Here is a 23216-nt window from a genome sequence, read left to right as displayed (position 1 = left end):
TTGAATGGGCATGGGCATTAGACTAACAGAATGCTACCTGTGTATATGTCAAAGGACAGGAAGGGGGTTTGGTGTGGCTGATAAAAATATTTTGAATAATGTAGGACCCAAGCATGATGTAAATGGTATGGAATAAGGTGTGGAGATTGCAATGAGTTTGGCTGGAAGTTAATTTTCTTCATAGCAGCCGGCATTTAGATTCATGATTTAGTGTTTTAGATTTGTGAACAAAACTGTTGATAACACACCAATATTTTACCTATTCCTGAATAGTGCTTACACATTGTTAAGACCTTATCTCTTTCTTTATTTGCCCCTACCAGCAAGTATGCTAAGGGTGGGCAAGAGATTGCAAGGTCTAGTGAAAGTTGTCCCTGCCCATGGTAGGGCTAGGAACTAGAAGATGTTTAAGGTCCCTTCCAACCCACATCATTCTATTGTGAAGAGATACAGCCAGGACATCTGAAGCCAGCTGACCAAAGGAATATTTCATACTTTATGATGTCACGGTCAGCAACAAAACTGGGACAGGAGTTTTTCCAAAGTAGCTGCTGCTCAAGGACTGGCTGGTTATTGGTCTGCAGATGGCAATGGACTGCTTTTGCTCAGTTTGGTTTTGTGGGGTTTTCTGGTTTGCTTATTTGGAGGTTTTTGTGGTTTGTTGTTGTTGTTGTTTGTTTGGTTGGTTTGGTTTTGTTTTATTTCTTGTGGGAGGGCGTGTTAGTGTTTTCTTTTTTGTTCCCATAATGTGTTAGACTGCCCTTACCTCAACCCAAAAGTTTGGGTTTTTTCCTCTCACATTTACACTTCCTATTCTTACAAGTTTTACCTGCCACCTGGGGCCAACTCACCACATACAGGAAAGGGAAGTATAAAGGGGATTAAAATTGGTAATAACCCTTTTTTTCCTACTACTTTTTCTCGTGTTGTGCTCCCACTAACTGTACCCTTCTGTGTTCAAAGGCTGTGGGAAGGTGATGGGAAGAGGGGTGCATTATAGTGAGTTATCAACATCTGCAGTCACCTGCTGGAGAAATACCATGCTCACGTTAATGGTTTCTTCTTTCTGCTCCAGGAGCAACATTTACATGTTTGATAACATGCTTTTACAGCTTTGGTCTTTCTTCATCATTCTGCAGCTCCACATTCCTCCAAAGTCATGACAAATGTGCCTCTTATTCTTTTTGGATAGTTTTGCACAGATCTGCATTTACCTAATTGACTATGTGTGAGCTGATTATAGCTCTGAGGTCTTTTGTGCCAGACCTAAATCCTATCCCTTACCCCATGCCTACACTCTTCTACAGTGTCTCCTTTGTCTCCACTTCTGAAGGCATGTGCTATTCAATTAAACTTGTATTTCTCTACTCTACATTGTCATGTTAGGGTTATAAATATCTCATTCTGAATAGAGTGGTAACTATTTGTTCCTGATGCTTATTTGAAACTTGTGTTCTAGCATACACAGATTATAAAAGTAAAACAAAAGAGTTATAGACAACTGGTTCCTTGGAAAAAATGCTAATAGAGCTAAACCAAGTGAAAACAAAGCTACAGGAAAGTTGAGAAAAATTCAGACAGAGCAAGTCTGAAAAACATCAGTAGTGACACCCTCAACTTCAGTACAAGGCTCACAACCCATTACTAGTAATATAGGGTTACATATTAAAATTAGGACAAAGAGAAAGAAAATCACAGTTAATATTTCCAAAAATAAAATCATGCAGTTAGAGTGAGAGGGAAAGGAACTATATTGGTAAACTTTGCTTTTCATCAGAAATGAAATGTTTCAGGATTTGTGTGAAGCACCTGAATGCAGAGTGGCAACTGCTTGCTTTTATTTCTTACTGCAGGCTAGATTCCAGTATTCATGGGCTATTTATGTATATAGAAATCCATTCACAGCAAGTATTCAAAAACATTCAAGGAGAATTCTCTATTAATTTCATCTGAATGTATAGCTGCTTATAACTGCAGCTTATTCAGGTAGTGATGAAAATAAGTCTTTTTTATTTGCATGCAGATAAATACAGGTCTACTCAACAAAACCTTCAGCAAGTTATGATCAGAATTTTATTGCATGTAATTAAGATAGGCTTGCTATTACTATAGTCAAATACTTGAAAAAGTTCAATATGACAAAAGTTGGAAAACCAGTGAGCCTCACAAATAAGTAAAAGTGACAGTGGATGGATTTTTGAGAAATAATGATGTTCGTTTTGTGATCCAAAGTCAGGGTGATTGTCTCTGAGGACATCAGTATGGAGTAAGCTACATCAGAGACCAGCAACAGAATTTTCTAAAGTCTTTATTTGTTTAATGGTTGCAATTGAAATCAGCAAGGCTGAACTGGACAAAACCCCACAACTAAATTAATCTCATTAATTTTTAAAATACCCAACAAATTCTAAAGTACATTTCATAACCAACCATTTAGGTTCCTAATTTAGGCACACAGATTTCAAAAGATTGGCTTATTTGACAATGAATAAGAATCATATTATGAAGAATTGCTTTGTCAGTATGATTTTAATTTTTTTTTGCCTTTATTTCCTTTTTTACTTCAAAAGAGAATACGTGTCATAACTTCAGATGAAAAGAATTGGGAGTAACAAAAATAATACACTAGTTCTTCTGAAAGCAATTTAACATTTTGCTTGATACTTCAAATTCAATGGATGTGTTTGGTAGGTAGAAAGAAGTGAAGATACAGTGAAGGATAAAGGGAAAATATATAGAATTATAAGGAAAGAAGTGAACAGAAGAATGAGAGGAAAGAAAAGCAGTTTGAGAAGCACTGGCAATACAAAGATCAAGAAGCTAATTAACCAAGAAGGATTAAAAAATAAGATGCCTTGATTCCTCCTTTGGGGGACAGAAAAGTTCTTAATTCATACCTTTTTTAGACAATTGACAGTTGGTTAACAGCCTGAAAGGCAGTATATCACCCAGCAGTCACAGAGGTCTCTCCAGGCTGCAGATTCCCTCTTCCACCACAAAAGGATTCTCCTGATTGAGTAAATCCCTGTTGCTGGCATGCCACCAGAGGTACTCATATGCCACTGATCTGTGGACCTCACTGCACAGTTGCACTGTCCTGTCAACACAGCATGAGGCAAGAGCTAGTGAGATTGACATAGATTTACATGAGGAAAAGACTGAATCATAACAGCAAAAAGTGCTCCTAGGAAACAAGAGACATAGAGAACTCTCAAGTAATTTGACATGTCATACTCTGTTTACAGGCCAATGTAAATCTAGCAAAGGCCAAATGGACAACCTAGATCTATAGCTCCGACTTTAATTTGATATGAATAACTCAATATGAATAATGTTATTCGTCACCATGCTCGCAATCTTGTTATGCTGTATGATATGGTTTATTCTCTACAGTGCAATACCAGAACACCAGCAAGTTTGACTACTTTTTGTTTGTTTTAAAACATCACCTAAAATCAATGATATTTCACAAAAATAAGAAATTGGAAAGTCTAGATCAAAATAATTGAAATAGTAATGTTATTTTTATAGCTTTACAGGTAAAAGAAAGTGGGAGAAAATGGTAAATGCTGTATGTGTTAGTAGTAAACATCAATAACATTGATTTAGATTGACCTGCTGCTTGTAGTTTTATGCCAGTCTTTCCACTCATGGTTAATCTTTAGAAAACATGGATAAAATAGGAGGACTTAGTAGCTTCCAAACACAGACTAACAATATTATTGTATCCCAAAATGCTTCTGTAAAAGCTTTGAAAAGCTCAAAAGAAAAAAAACCAACAACCAAACAAAAACAATCAATAGAGATATTAGATGTTGTATTGGAAAAAAAAAGTGTTCCTGTCTCCTATGTGTCTGATAACTAAATACTTAACTAATACATAGCAACCATATTTCCTTTAAAAGATCTGAAGCTTTTAAAAGTCACCACTATGCTTTTGTAAGTGCCACTAGCTTCAGAAAATTTCCATCTATTTTTAACAGCTAAGAATTAGTATCTCTATATTCCATTTTAAAGAATATTTTAGTTATCTCAATTATTAGTTACAATCATATATATATCTTTTAATGTTATGATTTAGGTATATTAAATGCCATTTTCATTTACACACTTTTGAAAATATTTTTAATCATCATGGATAAAAGGCAAAAAATAATCCTCTGGACCAATATAAAGGTAGATTACAATTAAATATTGCACAACATTTGTTTTCATTTATGATTGTTATTTTGTCACTTGGTTTTGTTGCTGATGTTAAGACCAAAAGTAGAAGACTAAGTCTAGTTGAGGTTGTTAGACTATGAAGTCGAGGCTATTAGGACATTTTCAGCAAGACTTTAAATGATGTGATTTTTATTATGTTCATATGAACACATTCTGTTACTCTTCTGCCAGAGTCCCCAGCTCTGTTGGACTATTCCATTATACTGCCCAACCAAGTTCTTTTAGATAGTCCACATGGGGGGTGTAATGTTTAATATCAAATTTACTTATGAAAGATAGTTGCTTTTGTATGAGACTTTCAAATTAGTAGAGCGATATGAACTATATTGCATAACATAATACAAATGTAAGTTACACTTAACAAAATACATAGCAATTGCAATAAACAGTTCAGTCACAACACTAACATCATCCTCGTTATCAGTGCCTATGATATGCTCACCTTTACAAGGCTGGGCATCCCTAGCCTCCAGAAAATACACGAGTTGAAGCCTATTACTCCCTTCAAAATACTTCTGCTTTTTCTCTAGTTTACACAATCTATGTTGGGCTGAATCACATATTCATTCCTCCTCCCTGCCCCTCCGTGCTTGTCTGGCTAATTTAGGGACACACTTGCATTGTTTTAATGAACTCGGGGGGGAAACATTTATACCACCTGTTGAATCATGCCAGTGCCCAGAGCGCTGAGATATAATCAGCCTCTTCACAACAGCTGTGGGCAGTTATAGCCTGCATTATTCCTAGAGCTTCGCAGGCTCATCTCCCTTACCATTCTCCTCTGAGCATTTTTCCATTGTAGGGATTTATTGGTCAGTCACATCTTCCTTTTCAAAATATTTTGAAGACAGGAACTGAAATTTTTACTAAGAGGACAAGGTTAAAGGAATACTCTTTGTACTTTAAGTAAAAAGTGATGAGATTTGAAGTTAACTCAGAGTGATAGATGAGGAAAAAATGTAAAACCTCTTAATACACCTAGTATTGGGAAGTTATTTTTATTAGTATTTATATTTTGAGAGAAAACGGTATCAAATAGACCTTGAAGTTAGATCTCTTAAACTGTCTTAATATCTCTCTGGTTTTAACTGAAGAGTGTGTCTTGTAGCAAGCATTATCAGTATCAGCATTGTTGGCAGGTTATGATGCTGTGTTGCTTGCATGCTCAGAACAAGTGAAGCAGTTACAGCAAAAGACAATTTTTAGACATTAAAATCTATTCCTCTGAGGAGCAAGATACATTGCATTATTGGTGAACTATGTTTTTCATCAGATTATACACCTCAGATGTAAATTTCTGAGATATGAAATGATAAATGTTTCCAGAAAATTGACTATAAACAGATTTTTTCTAAGTAGAGATATTATGAACATTTCCACTTTGAAAATATTTAGAAGGCATTTAAATGCTTGGGACTCACAAAATTCATTGTGAATTTCTATATTTCATGGGCAAGTTGTCTTTGAAATATTTCACTCTGTTTTCCTTTTCTAACTATCCAACATCCACTGTGTACTATGTTATTTCTGTATTGTTTATGTTTTCAGTAACATACATACAATATGTGTAAGCATAATTTCCCATTTAATTTGTATGCTCAGCTCATAATTATATAAACAAACAAACAGAAAAAAACAGAAAAACCCTGGCTATTTTGTGGATACTTTGTCTGGTGAGCTATTAAGAGTATTCCTTATGTTCACTTCTTCATGGTAAACTAAAAGATTTATTAATCCTACATTCAACATTACTTGTCTAAATAATAACCAAAACATTCCAACCAAAAAGGGTAACTCATAACTGCATATAGAAATAGAATAGCAAAACAAAAACATACAGCATGAAACAAATATAAAACTTGAAAAATATATAGATACTGAAACACAGGAGGTTCCATCTGAACGTCAGGAAACAGTATTTAAAAGCACTGGCACCAGTTGCCTATAGAGGTTGCAGAATATCATATGGTAGAGAAGTAGAGGTTGTACAGTGTGGAGATCCTTGGAAGATACACAAAAGCCATTTGGATGTGTTCCTGGGTAAACTATTGCAACTGACCCTACCTGTGCAAGGGGAATAGACTAGATGATCAACAGATGTTCCTTCCAAAATCAACCATTCCTTGATTCTGTATGTTTCCGTTCAGCTATAATTTATAACAGGAGGGGAAGGCAATGATTTTGACATTGTTAACAAAGCTCTAAGGAACCTGATAGGAAAGATTACAACAATCTGTTAAATCTATGTTTACTGGTAAACAGTGAGCTAACTTAGATTATTGTTTTCTCTGTCTTATGTTTTGTGCTCCAGTTTTTAAATATATTACTCAGTCTTGTTATTTTGTTTATGGTATTCCACTGGAACAGATTTTGAGGTGTTTCAGGTTACAGTTATCACTCTGCAGAAGACATTCAATTCCATTTCCTTATCCTAAACTCTATCCTGTGATGTGCAGTCCATTTTTCAGTTCCTAGCTGAGTCCCTTATTTATGGAGAGGAATGAATATCTAAAGATTGAAATAACGCCAGAAGAAATTTTCACTGTCAGGAGTTGTGTATAGAAAACTGTAGGTAAGTCATTCAGTGGATACAGTGACCCCTCTATGTTGGGTCCCTCTGACATCAGGAAAAAACATAACTTCTGGTACAGTTAAATTGTTATACCTTCAATTATCTGTGTCTCCATTAATTAGGTTATATCTACTGTTCCTTTAGAGTTCTTTTTACACAGCAGGTAGATAGAAGCATGTAACCCATATGAATATCAAAATCGTGCAGTTGGTAGGAAAAGCTGGAGTTATGTTAGTAGATATTTATTTGTCATAGGAAGAGTTCGATTTATCTATAAAGAAAAACGTGTGATAACTATTTGTATATGACCTATCACGTCAGCTTTTTTATAACTAATTGAAATGTTATATTTTCTTCTTTTGCATATTATTCAGAATCATGTCACTACAACAAGGAATCTATAACATTCAAAACTCTTTTCAGAAGATCTTCTTCAAATATTTTAGAATGAGACTGAAATTATATGGCAGCTGTAAACCAAATTTAGAGATAATTTTTGTTAACATTAAACTGAAGATAAACTCTTATACATTTGGAACTCTTCAATATGGAAATCATCTTTAGAACCTAACAAACCTTTTGCATGGACCATAAAGAAAATTCAGATAATTATGACTCAAATATAAAGTCATGTCTGTGAGCAAAAAGCAGTTCATTCAAATGCTTTTGGTGTTAACAAATTTGTCAAGGGTTCTTAGGAAACCTAATCAATTTACTGCCACTGAAATGCAACAATTGTTCAACAAATCACATCAGTCCTGCCCTAGGCCAGTAATAAAGATAAATAACTTCTCCAACTAAAATAGCAAGGGTGATTTAAGAGTTCAAAAGGTAGATGTCCCAACATGAATTTGGCCAGAAGACTAGAGTTAATAATCTATATTTCATTATTCTAGTATCTTAAAAAAAGTTTCTTGTTACATTTGAAAAATATCACCCCCAGCAAGAATTTCTCATATTAGAAATATCAATAGAAATTTTGTAGAAAATAACCTGAGTGAAAAAGAGAGGCAAAAAGAAAGGTGAGTCTCTCTAAAAATATGTAAGATATGTGAAAGATAATAAATAACAGTTCACACTGTATACTACAGTTCACACTATGTATACTACCACATAGTAGATACCATTTCTGTAATAGCACATTCTAACACATTTCTTAACAGTTTTTTAGTTAATACAGTAGAATAACTATGAAAATATGATACACTGGCTTACATCATTCTGTTTATTCAACAGGATAACAGATTACTCCCTGTTGTTTCTCTTTCTCAGATATAATAACATATTTTTCTGTCTAAACTCAGATACCGTCTCTTTCAGATGGTCTATCTGAGTGACATTATTATTTAAACAGAAATAATTTATTTACAATTTATAATACATTTTGATGATTGCTGTTTCTATCAGTTTTGGAGAAGGACCAATAAACCTGACACCTGATCTTTTTTAACTCTAAGAAAAACAGTTACCCCTTGTTTTGAAATGACACAAACCCCAGAATTTTTAAAAATATACAGAAATAATATTTCATAATATATTTGGAACTTATGAAGCTAAAACCACATCAGATTAAAATTGGTTAATGTTCTGATATCCTAGCAGCCAGCTGAATAAAAATGGGGAAAAGAAAAAACTCATAGTGCTATGCTTGAGGAAAAAGAAAAAAAAAGACTGATATTCAGGCTTGCATATATGGGAAAAGAAATAAGAAATGGAATTAATTACCTAAATTTTATAATTTGGCAGCATTGCTAGAGAATGCATTAAGACTGTCAGCCTACTCTGCACATAGAGTTCCTCTATATGTTGCATTAGCATAAGCAAACTTATTTTGAGCATATTAGAATTGCTGGGTATCTAACAGAGAAGAAAATATGGGCAGAAATATGGGATTCATGACCTTCATTAACTCATACACTTTACTAACAGTTAAAAAAAGCCAATGAATATTAAGCAGTTAATTTCTTTTTCCTTTAAAGTAAAGGATGTTTGTAGTATTTAAAAACATGTATGATAAAAGTTGTGTGGCAATCTGTTTACTGCATGAAGAAAAGTTAAACATGGAATTTACCAGGAAGCATTATAATTGTTTCAGCCATTGGATCTTCAGAATTATAGCAGGAATTGTTTTCCTGGATTTATATATAATTTTATTATCCTAATACATGTGATAGCAGAGATTCTATGAGGTTATGGACATTAATATCAGGATTATTTCAAAAGAATAAACTATTTTTAAAAAAAAGGACATTAAGAAGAACAACATCTACACAGGCAAACAGCAATTTTGCTTTAATTCCTTACAAAACATTGCAGAGTCGTAGCAGAAGTATACTAAGGGGCTACAGAGCAAAAAACTTTTAAGTTAGGAAAAGCTATGATTAATATAACCTAGGCACATTAATAAGACCTGTGTATGTGCACGCCTCCTGTTATTGTTTTACTTATGACACACCATTTACACCAAGAATTCCCTGATCCATTAAGTTTATACAACATCACTCTGAGAATAAATCCCAGTTGTCAGAGGAAACTAATTCATACTGGATTTGACAGCCTGAGAGAGGAGAGAGCTCCTTGCCCCCATGTTCAACCCGTAGTGAGGGTGAAAATGTGTTCCCAGCAGACACACACATAGAACATGTATATACCACACAGATATATATATACTCATATGCAGGGCTGACCACGCAGATTCCAGAGACACACAGAGCATTCACGTGAACACAGCCAGCACCAATGGGCTTATCCTGCTTTCTGGTTGAGCAGGACAGAATTTGTTAGTGGAAATAAATATACATACATATAGCACTGATCCCTGCAGCACCTGGGTTCAGGCATCAGTGGCTATCCCTGAGTCCCAGTCTCCCCAGTTGCTGGTGTCTGGATTTACAAAGCCACAGCCCTACTCCATTCATGGCTGCAGATCATTTCACTCACATGCATGCACAAACACAGAGGTGGCCAGGAGTTCTCTGGTCCTATAGCCAACTCACTGTGCTCTTGCCCTTAAAGACACAAAGATGCTTTCACACTCTGAGCAGGTCTGTAGAGGCCTCCTTGGTCCCAGGATACTTCACCTTTACACTGGATAACCTGGATTGATGTCATTTGCACCCCAACACTCACTTCAGTTCCTATACCAGAGATCCTCATACATACAAATACAGAACATCCTGAGTTGGAAGGGACTCACAAGGATCATCAAAGTCCCACTACTGGGCTTGCAAAGGACAACCTCAAGAATCACACCACGTGTCTGCAAATGTTGTCCAAAGTGTTCTTGAACTCTGGTAGGCTTAGGGTGGTAACAACTTCCCTGGGGAGCCTGTTCCAGTGCCCAAACACCCTCTGGGTGGAGGATTATTTTCTAATATCCAACTTAAAGCTCCTTTGGCACAACTTCAGACCACTCGCTTGGGTTCTATCACTAGTCACCATGGAGAAGAGATCAGTGTCTGCCCCTCCTCTTCCCCTCTTCCCCTCACAAAGAAGTAGACTGCAATGAAGTCTCTCCTCAGTCTCCTCTTGTCCAGGCTGAACAAACGAAGTAACCTCAGCTGCTTCTTGTATGGCTTCCCCTTTAAACCCTTCACCATCTTCATGGCCATCCTTAAGATGATCTCTAGTAGTTTTATATCCTTATATGGTGGTGCCCAAAACTGCACACAATATTCAAGGTGAGGCCAAACCAGGCAGAGCAGAGTGGGACAATCCCCTCCCTCAACTGGCTGGCGCTGCTTTGCCTGATGCCCCCCAGGACACAGTTGGCCCTCCTGGCTGCCAGGGCACTGCTGACTCATATTCCACTTGCCATCAACCGGGATCCCTTGATCCGTATCCATGTCATTGCTCTCCAGCATCTCCTTCCCCAGTCTGTATGTACATTCAGGGTTCCCCTCTCTCAGGTGCAGAATCTGGCTCTTGCCCCTGTTAAACTTCATACATGCACACACACAGAATAGAGACCCTTACCAGAACATAACTGAAGGTGGATTTTAATAAACAGGAAGGACAGACCACAGGGATTCAGGTTCAGGGCATGGCCAGACCAGCATACCGACCAGATCCCACTTACTTGAGAATGGACAATTTTATTCCCTTATCCTTCTATTTCTCACACTTAGTCCTCCACTAATCACAAAAATCCTTTCCCTTTCCCACCTTTGATTTCTCCTCTAAATATCTCATGAAAAATCCCGTGGAATCCCAAAGTCCTGTTCACCTACATCCCACAGTGTTTCCTACATATTAAGGCAGCAAATCCCCTTAATCTGAAAGGCGATCAGGAGATCTGGTTCTATTGATGGGTTTCATGCCTCAAAAATGGGGCTTATGACAGGGCCTGGTTCCTTCCTCAAATCTTTAAATTGACTTCCTGCCTGACATTGTACCTCTGTGCTCCTTTGGGCTTGATATGGGCCTTTGATGGGCTGATGGCTCTTCTGTGATGTGATAGGGAGCTGTTAGGCAGGGTATGATTTGCATGATCTTCCCCGCAGCCAGCCATTGTCTCTTCTGTGCTTCCTTGTGAGTGTGCAGATGAGCATTTACCACATATCCTAAACCTGGTCACATAAGGGAGACTGCTCTCTGCAGGACTCCTCCTTCAATTGTTCTAAAGTTTGGAAGGCATTAAGTAAGTGAGGCAGAGACCTGCAGGAAGAAAAAGGACAGATTCATGGAGAAGGCAACTCAGAAGTGCCCAGAAAAGTGATCTCAAATCAGATCTCTGCTTCGTCTTTCCCATGTAAATGTGGATCAGTAACTTAAAGCACATTTTCACAGGCAGACAATGATTATGTATTCTTCATTTTCTGGGTGACTGACTTTATTCCCTCTGGTCTGATTTGCAAAACAACTGGGTACTCATAAGTGCAGCATAAGCTAGTTAGAGAAGTGCTTTGAATATATAAAATGTAATATTCAATTATGTTCTCTAAAAATCAGGTCCAGGTTATGTGAAATTGGGCACATAAAATTAGTGGCTCTTTTTGACCTTATTATCTCAGTGTCTTTTTACTCAACCTGTGTTTTATTAATGATAATAGAACATAATAATAACGATATCCTTCATTATTTAATGGTGCTACAAAAATCAGTTTACGTTGGGGAAGTTGCCAGTTACTATTACTATTGATGTTACCATATGAAAACAAAACATTTTGTAATTGAATGAAATACCATAGAAATATAAGACATATATTTACGTATCTTTACGTATCTTTTCTTATCCTTCATTTTTTAATGCAACAGATATTATTTATGCTGTATCATTTGAGGGATTCCCCTTTCTAAGAGATCTCAGGATCTCTTGTCCCTAAAGCTGTTTGGGTATATGGCCTGTCACACATATGTGCCAGTTCTACTTTACCAAGACTCTTTACTAGGATGGAGGCATGTGATTTTAAATACATTTGTGACCCAGGTCAGATGAATGTCTATGTGTTCCTGCATCACATCTTAGCAAATGTTGCTGCAATGAATAGCACATGAAAGCTGGTGAACAATAGTTTTGTACTCGGAGAAAGTTTAGAGTATTGTAGAAACACACTGATAGAGGAAATAGTTTTCTACTCTGTAAGCACCATGTATTCCACATTCTAGCCAAGTATTTGTTTTCAATGGGACTCTAATGTAATACAGAAGACTGTTTCAATGCATCTGCATAACACAGTAAGTTTAATGCTGTAATATTATTTCTTTTGGTTATTCAGCTTTGCAAACTTGATAACTTTAAAGTTTTCCTAGTATTAATAAATAAAGATGCATAAGATTCTTATGAAGACTCCAGACTGAATATGTTGTAATCTGCTGTTGAGAACATGTCAGCTTTCAGAAAAAGAGACAAATGCTAAAAATTGTCTATGCTCGTTTAACACTGACTTAACTATGTGAATGAAATGAACAAATATTCAGTTGATTTTTATGTGTTTGAGATTGATAACAATGAAAACCAATGAGTCATATATAATAACAAGAAAAATAAGTATAGAGAGAAATATGATAAGTTTAATATTGAAAATGTAAAGTTTTGTTTAAGTAAAAATTCTTTTGTATAGAATCTGTGTAGAATGTGATTTTATTATTATCTTTGAACTGTGTTACAAAGTAATTTAGGACAGATTAAAATCACTTACTATGATCAGTATTGAAAGATGAAGTATTATTGGAAACCTATTTTTAAACTTAGAGAATTGTTTGATTTACATTCTAATCTTCATTTTTTTCAAGCATATCCAAGAATACCTGTACTTTCTTTAATTCATATTGTGTTTCTCTGGAATAAGGAAGTGAATCAACTTTGGTCAGCTATGATCTTCCAGAAATATAAGCAAAAGTTTTTGACCTGCAATAGGAGAAAAAAAAATTAAAAAAATAAATTAAATACACATCTAACATACAATAAATGGCAGTTTTCATGTACTATTGATGCCATAAATTGCAGTTCTATTGGTGCCATAAAATGTACAGTACAGAGTCATCCTTTAGTGTTGTAACGATAAGTAAGAAGGCTCAAAGAGAGGTTTCTATGTCTTGTATTATTTTGACGACGAAGGGTCAGGTTCAAGGGGTTTTTATCACTTATTTTTGCTGTCCATTTCTATATATTTAGGAGGTATATTTGAGACATGTATGAGATTTGGTAGCCAGTAAATACTGAAAAATTCTTTAGAAAACATAATCTTTTTCAAAGTGCTACTCAGCGCTTTATGATGAATTTATGAAAAAGTCTTTCCTTAGGCATGGAAATTCCTGTTCTTTTCAACTTAATTTCATGCAAGAGTCATTCATAACAAAGACTAAGTTCAACCTCTCAATGAGTCACTGTATTATCTCCCATAATTCTTGCTTTACTCTGTCCAGTTCTGTTAGTCTCATCCCAGTTCTCTTTTGAAAGTTGCTTACCCTTTGTGTTGTGTAAGTCCTATGTATTTCAGCAAAAATTTGTTCCATGGCTTTGCCATTTAATTTATACTTTCTTGATAAATAACAATACACATATGATGTTATTAAACATTAAACAGAGTTTTCAACATTTATTGTGCCTGCAATAAGTGATGATACTTATTTTCGTGAAAATAAGTCAAACCACTTTGATTCCTAATAAAAATATCTGAACTGTCACTTATACTTAGTTGAGTAATGTTGTCTAGGAAACAAGGATGACCTTCTCGGGAAAGAAAAAATATCCTGTGTTTACAAGGATTTCAGTTCATCTGTATTTATTTTCATTAAAAGAGCCTAATTTTAATCCCTACAGAATGCGGTAATATTGATTAAACTTCTAAAGTCAATTTGCATCAGATACAAAAAATAAATTCTTAATGATTTTCAGCTCATCTTACAGTGCTTGTTTTATAATTGATCAAGAGAAGTAAAGCCTTTAAAAAGCATTTCTGCCCACAAACACCATTAATGCTTGAATTTTACTTTTTCTATTTCCCAAAGCTTTTTTATTCCTTTAAAGTATGTCTGTAAAGAGGTTGTCATTGTGCCCCGCATCTTATGAGCCATCCTCGTAGCCAGTGAACTTGGAAGCCTTGCTTGTAACTGAAAATTACATACTGCTTGATGAGTGAAGTGGGCAGATTTTGGAACACACTAAGTTTATGCAACAATAAAATAGTAATAAGTAATAAAGTAATAAAAAATAATAAAATTCTATGTAAATTCAATACTTTCATATTACTGAAACTCCCAGAAAACAGACTTTGTTCTCCAAGTTTTTCCCTTTTAGATGAGTAAAAAAATAGATGTAAGAACAAAGATGGTGCAAACAAGAGGTGCCATGTTCAAGGACTATCATATCACTTCTGTAGCTGTTCTTCATCAGAATGCAAGGCAGATGCTTCTATTCAGTCTTGTAACAATAACCTTCACTACTTTGACCTAAATTACTCTAGTTATAAACACTAATAGTGCTGGAATTAGCTTTGAATTTATCCCTACGTGTTTGCAAGAGTAAAAGTTATGCTGCCACAGCTGGCTAGAAAAACTACCTAATGGCCCAGTCATATCTTCAGTCTGAGTATGTCAACTTCAGTCATGATCAGGAAAAATGTCTAACACTAAGCTCAATTAGCAGAGTTAACTAACAGCTTTTCATCTGGCACCCTCTGTGGACCATCTCAAATTTCGAAGGTTGCCTATGCAGAAAAAAGCCCAGGACAATAAACAAGAACTGAACTATTAAGAGGACAAATCTAAAACCTTTGATTCTATATGATTCTCAAGAAAGCCAGTATATTAAAAGAAATAGTTGGTTGCTACATTGTTAGCATTAGCAACTGATGTGGAAAACAGATTTTTTGTGGACAAAAATGCCAAGTGAAAATTAATTAATAGTGGAAGTAGATTTAGATTAATCTATAAAAATATAGAAGAGTGAAAACTTCAGAATGTTTTCCCTCTGACCTAATGAAATGCTTAAATATGTAAAATATTGATGTTCTATATCTGTGTCCTGATAGCATTCTGGGACAAAACCTGTGCATGTGATATTCCCTTTCATGTTTTTTTTTCTGTAAAAAAGCTGGTGTACAAATTTCTCTGTTTGAAATAAGAAAAATGGGAATAGAAGAAATTGAAATAAGGACAACGGGTATCACTCTTCCCTTCCCCAAGTTACCTTGAAGTCCCAAAATAACACAAATATCAGGCATTGATTTCATTTTTGTATGAACTCTATTAGGTTTCATAACTTGGGAATCCCAATCTCACAGTTTGGACACAAACTTTACATGAAGTCTATATCCTGTTGGAAAGAAAGTTCAGCTCCATTTCAGGTCATCCCATAGCTCTGTGAAACTGCTGACTAACAGCAGAGAGTTGGTTGCTCTATTCATTTGACCATTATGAAGTTTTTCTTGAGGAAGTGGTAGGAAGAAGTTATAAAAAATCTACTCCAGTTATGAAAATGAAATTACTTCAGTCATGATAATGTACTTTCTGGAAGGGAATATTTCTCAGCTTCTTTTCACAGTATTGAACAGCATCCAAATAATCTACACAGTGTGAATAGTGGATAGAGTTTAGATTGGAGCGTATGACAAAATGTGTATGAACAGGCATCATGAGATATCAGTATGATCTGACATTATATAAAACAGATTCATTATTTCCATGATTATAGAATCATAGAATCATTAAGTTTGGAAAAGACCTCCAAAATCATGAAGTCCAACTTTTGACCGAATAACATTCTTATTTCTTTAATATAATATCTTTGTAACCTGTATTTTAGACCTGCATTTACCTTTGTTTCTATCTTCCTATAATAATTTCTCTAGCTTGTCTACTGTTCTCAGTTAGCCCCACAAAGCCTTTCACTCAGTCTCCTTCAGTGGGATGGGAAGAGAATCAGAAGGGCAAAAAGAAAAAAACTTGAGTATTGAGATGAAACACTTTAACAGGTAAAGCAAAGACTGTGTGTTTGTTCACTACTTCCTGTTGGCAGGCAGATGCTCAGACATTTCCAGGGAAGCAGGACATCATCATGCCTAAAAGTTTTGAAGATAGATGCCATAATTCTTCACGTCCCCCCACTGACTCATTCTTTCCTCAAGCTAAACACAGCATATATGGTATGGAATATCCCTTAGGTCAGTTGGGGTCAGCTGTCCCAGCTGTGTCACCTCCCGACTCCTTGTGCATTCCCAGCCTCCATCCTGTTGAGTAGGGGTGAGAAACAGAGATGGTCTTGACTCTGTGCAAGAGATGCTCAGCAATAACATCATTGTGTTGTCAATACCATTTACAGCATAATTATACAAAATAACCCTGTACAAAATACTATGAAGAAAATGAACTCTATCCCAGCCTAAACCAATAGAACTACTTTCAGCCTAGGTTTCTTTTCCAATGCACTTTTGTCACCTATGGAACCAGATGTATGTCTATGTGTGTGTGTGTGTATTCATACATACTGTATATGTTCACATATGTGGAAATACTACAAATGTTTAAACACCCAAATTTCTCTCTGTTCATTAAAATATCAATGTTTACATTAAAAACAGCATATTACTTTAATCAATATGGTTGTTGCTCAGTTTCTTGCAGTTAATGTTTCTGTTGTATTTTCCGTTTCTCTACCTTCACCCATTTGATTTTCCTTTTCCTGTGTACCTGTCCAAACACATGTACTATTCCATACATTTTGTCTCCTCCAAACCTTTCTCTTCCTTTTTTCCTCTTATCTCTTTATTTGTCACGCTACCTGACTGCCAGAGACATGTTTTTTTAGATTTTGTTATAGATTAATATCTTCGTTATGATTATGTCTCTTTCTTGCTAGTAATGAATTTCAAGTAATGTCATAAAAATACTGCGATGAGATTTATTTCAGCTAAAACTTGGAACAAATATTGCTTGCCTTTGAAAATGATGTTTTATATTTCTGGTTTCATCATTCTGAACCTTCAGTTCAGACAAGCATTTCAAATTGATTGGTTTTGAACAATAACAAAAAGAAAATATATATACTAATGATTCATAGTTCAGTAAGCTGACCTTAAAAAGATTGTTTCAGGATGACCTCTGATTTTTCACACACAATTAGCCAGCAAACAGAAAATATAATGAAAGAACTTACAGGAATTCTAACTTTTAAGCCCATTATTTTTCTTTCTGCAGTCGCAAGATCATTATTATTGTTTGCAAAACAGTGTGTATGAGGAAGCGGGTTTTTGATCATAAACATTTTTAATATATTTGATGCATTTCTCTCTTCAGCATCTTCCGCTGAAAACAGTTATTTTTACTGGTCTACTATAAAGTAATATTTTTCCTAAGCGAATCTCTAATTAATAAGAAGAGAAACCCAATTTTAACTGAGTAATTATGCTAAATAGTAGAAGGAATTTTTATACTAATAGTAATCCATTCATAAGAAAGACTTACCTTAGGCAACTATACACTTTAGATTAATAAGAATTATTTTTGTCAAAGACTTGCTTATATGTTTAACTATCACCTTTTCTTTTAAACTCCTTCCTTAATTATGCAGCGACAGTGGACTTTAAGAAATATAGCCTTAAAGTTTTACTCCATTAATTTTATAGAGCTAAAGACATTGAGGATTGTAACCTATGTACTTTTGTCTCACAAAGTGCACTTAAAACTGCAATAAACAGACAACTAAAATTTGTCCCAGTTTGGAAGAGTTTGTAATTATCAGTACAAATATACCCCTATAAATGGGATGTACTTTATTTATTTTACTTCTAGATTTCCATAGTTTATTTCATTATTAAAATAAACCTCAATGGGGGCTTAAAGGAAACTTTCTTTTTACATACATGTGACCAGAGTCACTAATTTTTATTTCAATAAACACCTCAATTTCTATGAGTGTTTGCATTGGCTTAGAATAATAGAAGTATTTTTGTTGAAAGAAAATTTACTTTTCATCTTGATGTGTTGTTTGTTAGGGAGTAAATAAAAAATCAGTGAGTATCTAGTGATTCTGAATGATGTTGGTATGATAGTCTGAAAAGTCTCCTCTGTAGTTTGCATGATATATTCCCATTTAACATGTCTAGCAATGTAGGGAAAATAAATATGTTAAAAATTCTTTTTTTTATTAATTTGACTCAGAAATTATGTACATATCCATAATAAGGCAAGAAAATTAAAATATTGAGGAACAACTGGTTACAGGTGTTAAGTAATGATAAATAACAATAATTAATAAGAATTTCAAAAGCATCATGGAAAACGTGTCTTCCAGAGAACCAGCAATGGCGAGAAATATAATTGCAGTCTTTTTTCATGTCAAAGTAGTAGTAAAAAAAGACAAGATGATAGCAGAAAAATTAATTTAATTCTTCATATTGAAGTATACTGTGGAAAAACTAAGGTATATTCCTGCATCAAAACCTTTATAAGAAATCGATCTGAAATGACATGATAAAGCTTTAGATCAGTTTGATACAGTGAGAAATAATTAGATGCTGGAATTTAGATATGAAACTTCTGAATGAGTTCATATGTGCAATATGTTGAGTGAATTAGCCTCCACATCAGAAACAAGAAAAGTGCCAACAGTGACGACAAAATAAAGAGGAACATGTAAGCAAGTCAGATATATGTATATTGTGACTCAAAGATCTCTTAAAATTTTTCAGAGGAGTCAATGAACTGATATAGTTATTCAGGTATCCTTTCAAGGACTTTGGTTAATTTCTTTAAGGTGTTATAGGGTGAAAGGAAAGATAGCCTTATAAATTACTAATGTCAGTGAAATGTAGAAATGAAGGGTAACCATAAGGATCAGTTTTCACAATGGCTGATGGTAACCAATGGAATCTCTTACAAATCAGTCATGGAATTAGGACTGTTATAGAAATTCATAAACCATCTATAATAAGTATGAATAGTGAACTATGCTATCAATGTAAAGTATATGGGGCTTTACAAAGATAAAATGAATAGAAGAGAGTTAGAGCAAGATCTCACATATGAGTAATTGCTCAGTAAAACAGCGGATGAAATTCCATGTTCTGAGGTAAAGCATGAAAAGAAAGAAAAAAAAACCCAGGTTTGCTCTGTGCATACAGCAGCTGGCACGAATTTAGGTATTTCTCAATCAAAATACCGTTAAGTCATTGCAGATAGATTATTGAAATATGCACCTCAATGTCCAGGTGCAGTAAATCACAGGTAAAATTAAGAAAATTAAAAGGGAAAATTAAAAAAAAATGTACTCAGGAGCAGTGTGGGACATTAAACATGGTAAGACCAAAACAAACAGTCTCCTGGTGAGGTGGTGACTAAGGTGAGTCCAGGGGTGAGGATTAGATTGAGTTGTACAGGGAAGTCCACAAGACCAGGGACACACAAGTAGCAGCCCTGAGCCCTGTCCGGACCTGGAAGCTCTTGAGAGGCAATCAGGCAAGGAGTTGGTGTAGCTAGGAGCAGGCAGATTTAAATGGCTCCAGGGATCATGAAGAACAGAGCAGGAACACAGGACATGGCACAGCATTTTGCTAAGCAGTTCGTATGGGGAGGGTGCTGCAATCTTCAAGTAGGTCCACAAATCAGGTAAATGCTAAGTGCTCCAGGTCTCTGCCATAATGGTGGGTGCTTATCTCAGAGCCAAAACCAATGTGATTCCTGGGACAGCCCCTGAAAAGTCTGATGCTTCCACCCAGATGGAACCAGTAAGGAAGGAGACTTCAGTACAAGTGGTAGCTTGCAATGGAAGCCCATGTTGGAGCAGGTTTGCTGGCAGGAGTTGTAACCCCATGGGGGACCCACACCAGAGCATTCTGTTCCTGAAGGACTGCACCCTGTGGAAGGGACCTGCACTGGAGTGGTTTGTGAAGAACTGTAGCCCATGGGAAGGATTCAAGTTGAAGAAGTTCATGGAGTACTGTCTCCCATGGAAAGGACCCTGGGCTAGAGCACAGGAAGGAGTCCTCCCCCTGAGGAGGAAGCAGTGGCAGAAACAATGTGTGATAACCTAGTTGTAATCCCCATTCCCGTCTCCCTGCACCACTGAGGGGAAAAAGATACTGAATGAGGAATATGCTTAAGCCCAGGAAGGAGGGAGGAGTGGGGAAAAGTTGTTTTTAAGATTTGGTTTTACTGCTTATTATCATGCTCTGATTTGGTTGGTAAAAAATTTAATTGATTTCCCCAAGTGTTTTGCCCATGATGGTAACCATTCCCTGTCCTTATCTCAACTCATGAAACTTTCATGATATTTTCTCTTCCCTGTCCAGTTGAGGAGGGGAGTTGTAGAGTGTCTTTGTTCAGAACCTGATGTCCAGTCAATACCAAACCACAACACAAAGGCAAAAATATTGTCTGTTTAATCTGGAAAACTGCACTCAAAGGGTACTTATAGTTATCCATGTTACTAATTTCCACATAGAATCCCCTTGCACAGTTTTCAGGCCCATGTGAGCGTCCTTCTTCAACTTCTAATATGAAAAAAGTCAGTTTAAACAAGTAGGAAGCTTGCTTTTCTTTTTTTTTTTTTGGTGGGGGAGGGGAGGGAAGAGTGTAGAATAGAAGACTTTTTTCAAGATCTTTTTAAAACTTACCTTAATGTGGAAAACATATGTGTAACTTTGTGGCAACTTTTTTCTATAGTGAATCAGGGAGAAGTGGTAGCTTCCCAAGCATGCCTATTGAGTTATGCTGGTTTGATGCATACCTAATCATAATTTATAATAAGCAGGTAACAGCTGAGAGCTGTAGTTCTTGTGCAGACTCACACCACATAATTACATATGCTGCAGGTTGCTGCAAAGTGTCACAAATGTCTTTTTAGTCATGCACTCAGTGTTGAGATTTAACATAATGGATTTCATATATTTTTTTCCTTTTGAGAAGAAATGCAAAGAGAAATATGCAAGTGATAATTGTGGGAACAAGTTAAGCCAGCATCAGCTGCATTCAGTTAATTAGGATCAAAAAACAGTGTTTGTGGCCTTGACTGGTGTTTTTGATAAAGAGTGCTGTTTCTCAAAGTGGAAAACCACTTTGAATGGTCTACGTGATAGCATGTGTTTTTCTCTTGTGGCTGAACACAGCCACCACATGATATGAGGTGAATGTGTGGGATCAAGACACTGGTTTAGGACAATCCTGGGAATTTTGGTTAACTAAAAGACAAACATTAGGTGCTGTTTACAAAGGAACCCTAATAAAAGGGAAAAGCCGGAAAGATCGGCAGACAAATCCGGAAATTGAACTCTGTGTGTGCAGTCTCATTTCTTTCAGCGCCCATATTCACCATAGATAAATGAGGCAGAGCTGACTACAATTTTTTCAGTAGTTTCTCACCATATGTAAAGCTGTTCTCAGTCTTTTCCAGTTTTGGACATCCACAGTCACCAACAGTTTCACTGTTGCCCTCCTACGTATCATTGCATATTGTATCAGATATCACATTGAATTTCATGCATCCACGGGGAAATTTTAAAAAATAAAAACTGATTTCATTTCAGAATTGCTAAAATTCTCAATCCTTGCCAATCCACCCAACTTTATATCGATACTCAAAAATGGTAAACAATTGCAAGAGTTGCATTTCTCAACCTCTGATGCTGGCCTTTTTATGAGCTTTTTTGGAAAGACATCTTCTTTACTGTATTTCTTAGTTGTATCACTGAATATAATCCTCAGATTCTATTGCAGGTCTTATGACAGTACTTCACAACGATAGTAGCTATCTGAAGTGTGTCTCTAAAATTCACAGATATGAGGTAAAAGGTAGCTCTTAGACCAATAGATAACCACACCAATTGTGTATAATATGATATCTATTATATCTTTAGGACTTTTGAGATGTCTAAGAATGTCAATAAAGACAGAAGCCTACTGTTGAAATAAACACTATTTACTCTAGTGTGTTACTCTGAAAAAAAATTGTATCCCAGTCTGGAAAACTTCATTGAGTATTATGGGATATCTACCATATTAGCTTAACTGTAACAGCTATTCTTTCATTACTTGGATTTTCTTAGGGAAGAAATTGTAGAAAATTTGTTAGAAAAGTGATCAAGATACACTGGGTAAGGAAGTTAAAATTAGGATTAACTAGTACAAAACTTTACTCTTTTCAAATTTAGATTCCGTTACATTTATGATATGATAACCATAACTGACCAACCACTGCTTTACAGTTTTTCCAGCATTAGCCTGAAAAACTCTACTGTATTACCAAAGTAAGGCACATTTATTTTTGTTCTATTTGTGACCGAGATCTTTACTGAAGATCAAAATACCTATAAATGCATCAAGTGTCTTTTATAGGTATTGAAATCCTGTAATTTGTTTTAATTATATAAAGTCTGCATAGAGCTGAGACTGTACATATAGAGTCTTCAATGTAATATGTGTACCCAATTGCTCAAGCTATTACTTCATTGAGCCTAAATGGTTTTTGCAGCACGTAGTGAGAAAATTACCTGAATTAGATGAAAAAAAAGTCCTAAAAATGTTAACATTTTTAAGGATATTATAAGGCTTGTTTACTGTTGTCAAATATTCTATCATTAGTCTTTTTTTTAAAGTTAATAACCTTCTCCATATCTTAATTTCATCATAAATCAAGATTATTTATTAAAAGATTATTTTATCTGTGATGTCACAGCTTCAAAAATACATACAAAACACATGCATGTGAAATAAAAATGGAAGTAAAACATTATCCTCCTACATGAGAAACAAAATCACAAATGATAAGGGGAAAATAAAGTACATATATGTAAACTTTTATTGTATAATTTCAAAATTATAATAGAAAATCCAGCATTGTTTTATATCTGCTTATTTCTGGTACCTCAGCTGAGAAATTTTTTCAGCTTTTTTTTCTGGACATGATAGTCACTGACAAATCAGCTGGGCAATAATTTCTTTTGGGATTCAGAAAACACAGTTAATAGAATCTGTATTCCTTGAT

The sequence above is a fragment of the Neopelma chrysocephalum genome, unplaced genomic scaffold, assembly GCF_003984885.1.
Source record: "Neopelma chrysocephalum unplaced genomic scaffold, ASM398488v2 Primary Assembly neopelma1_71, whole genome shotgun sequence".
Taxonomy (NCBI): domain Eukaryota; kingdom Metazoa; phylum Chordata; class Aves; order Passeriformes; family Pipridae; genus Neopelma; species Neopelma chrysocephalum.
Note: the sequence above shows the minus strand (reverse complement) of the source record.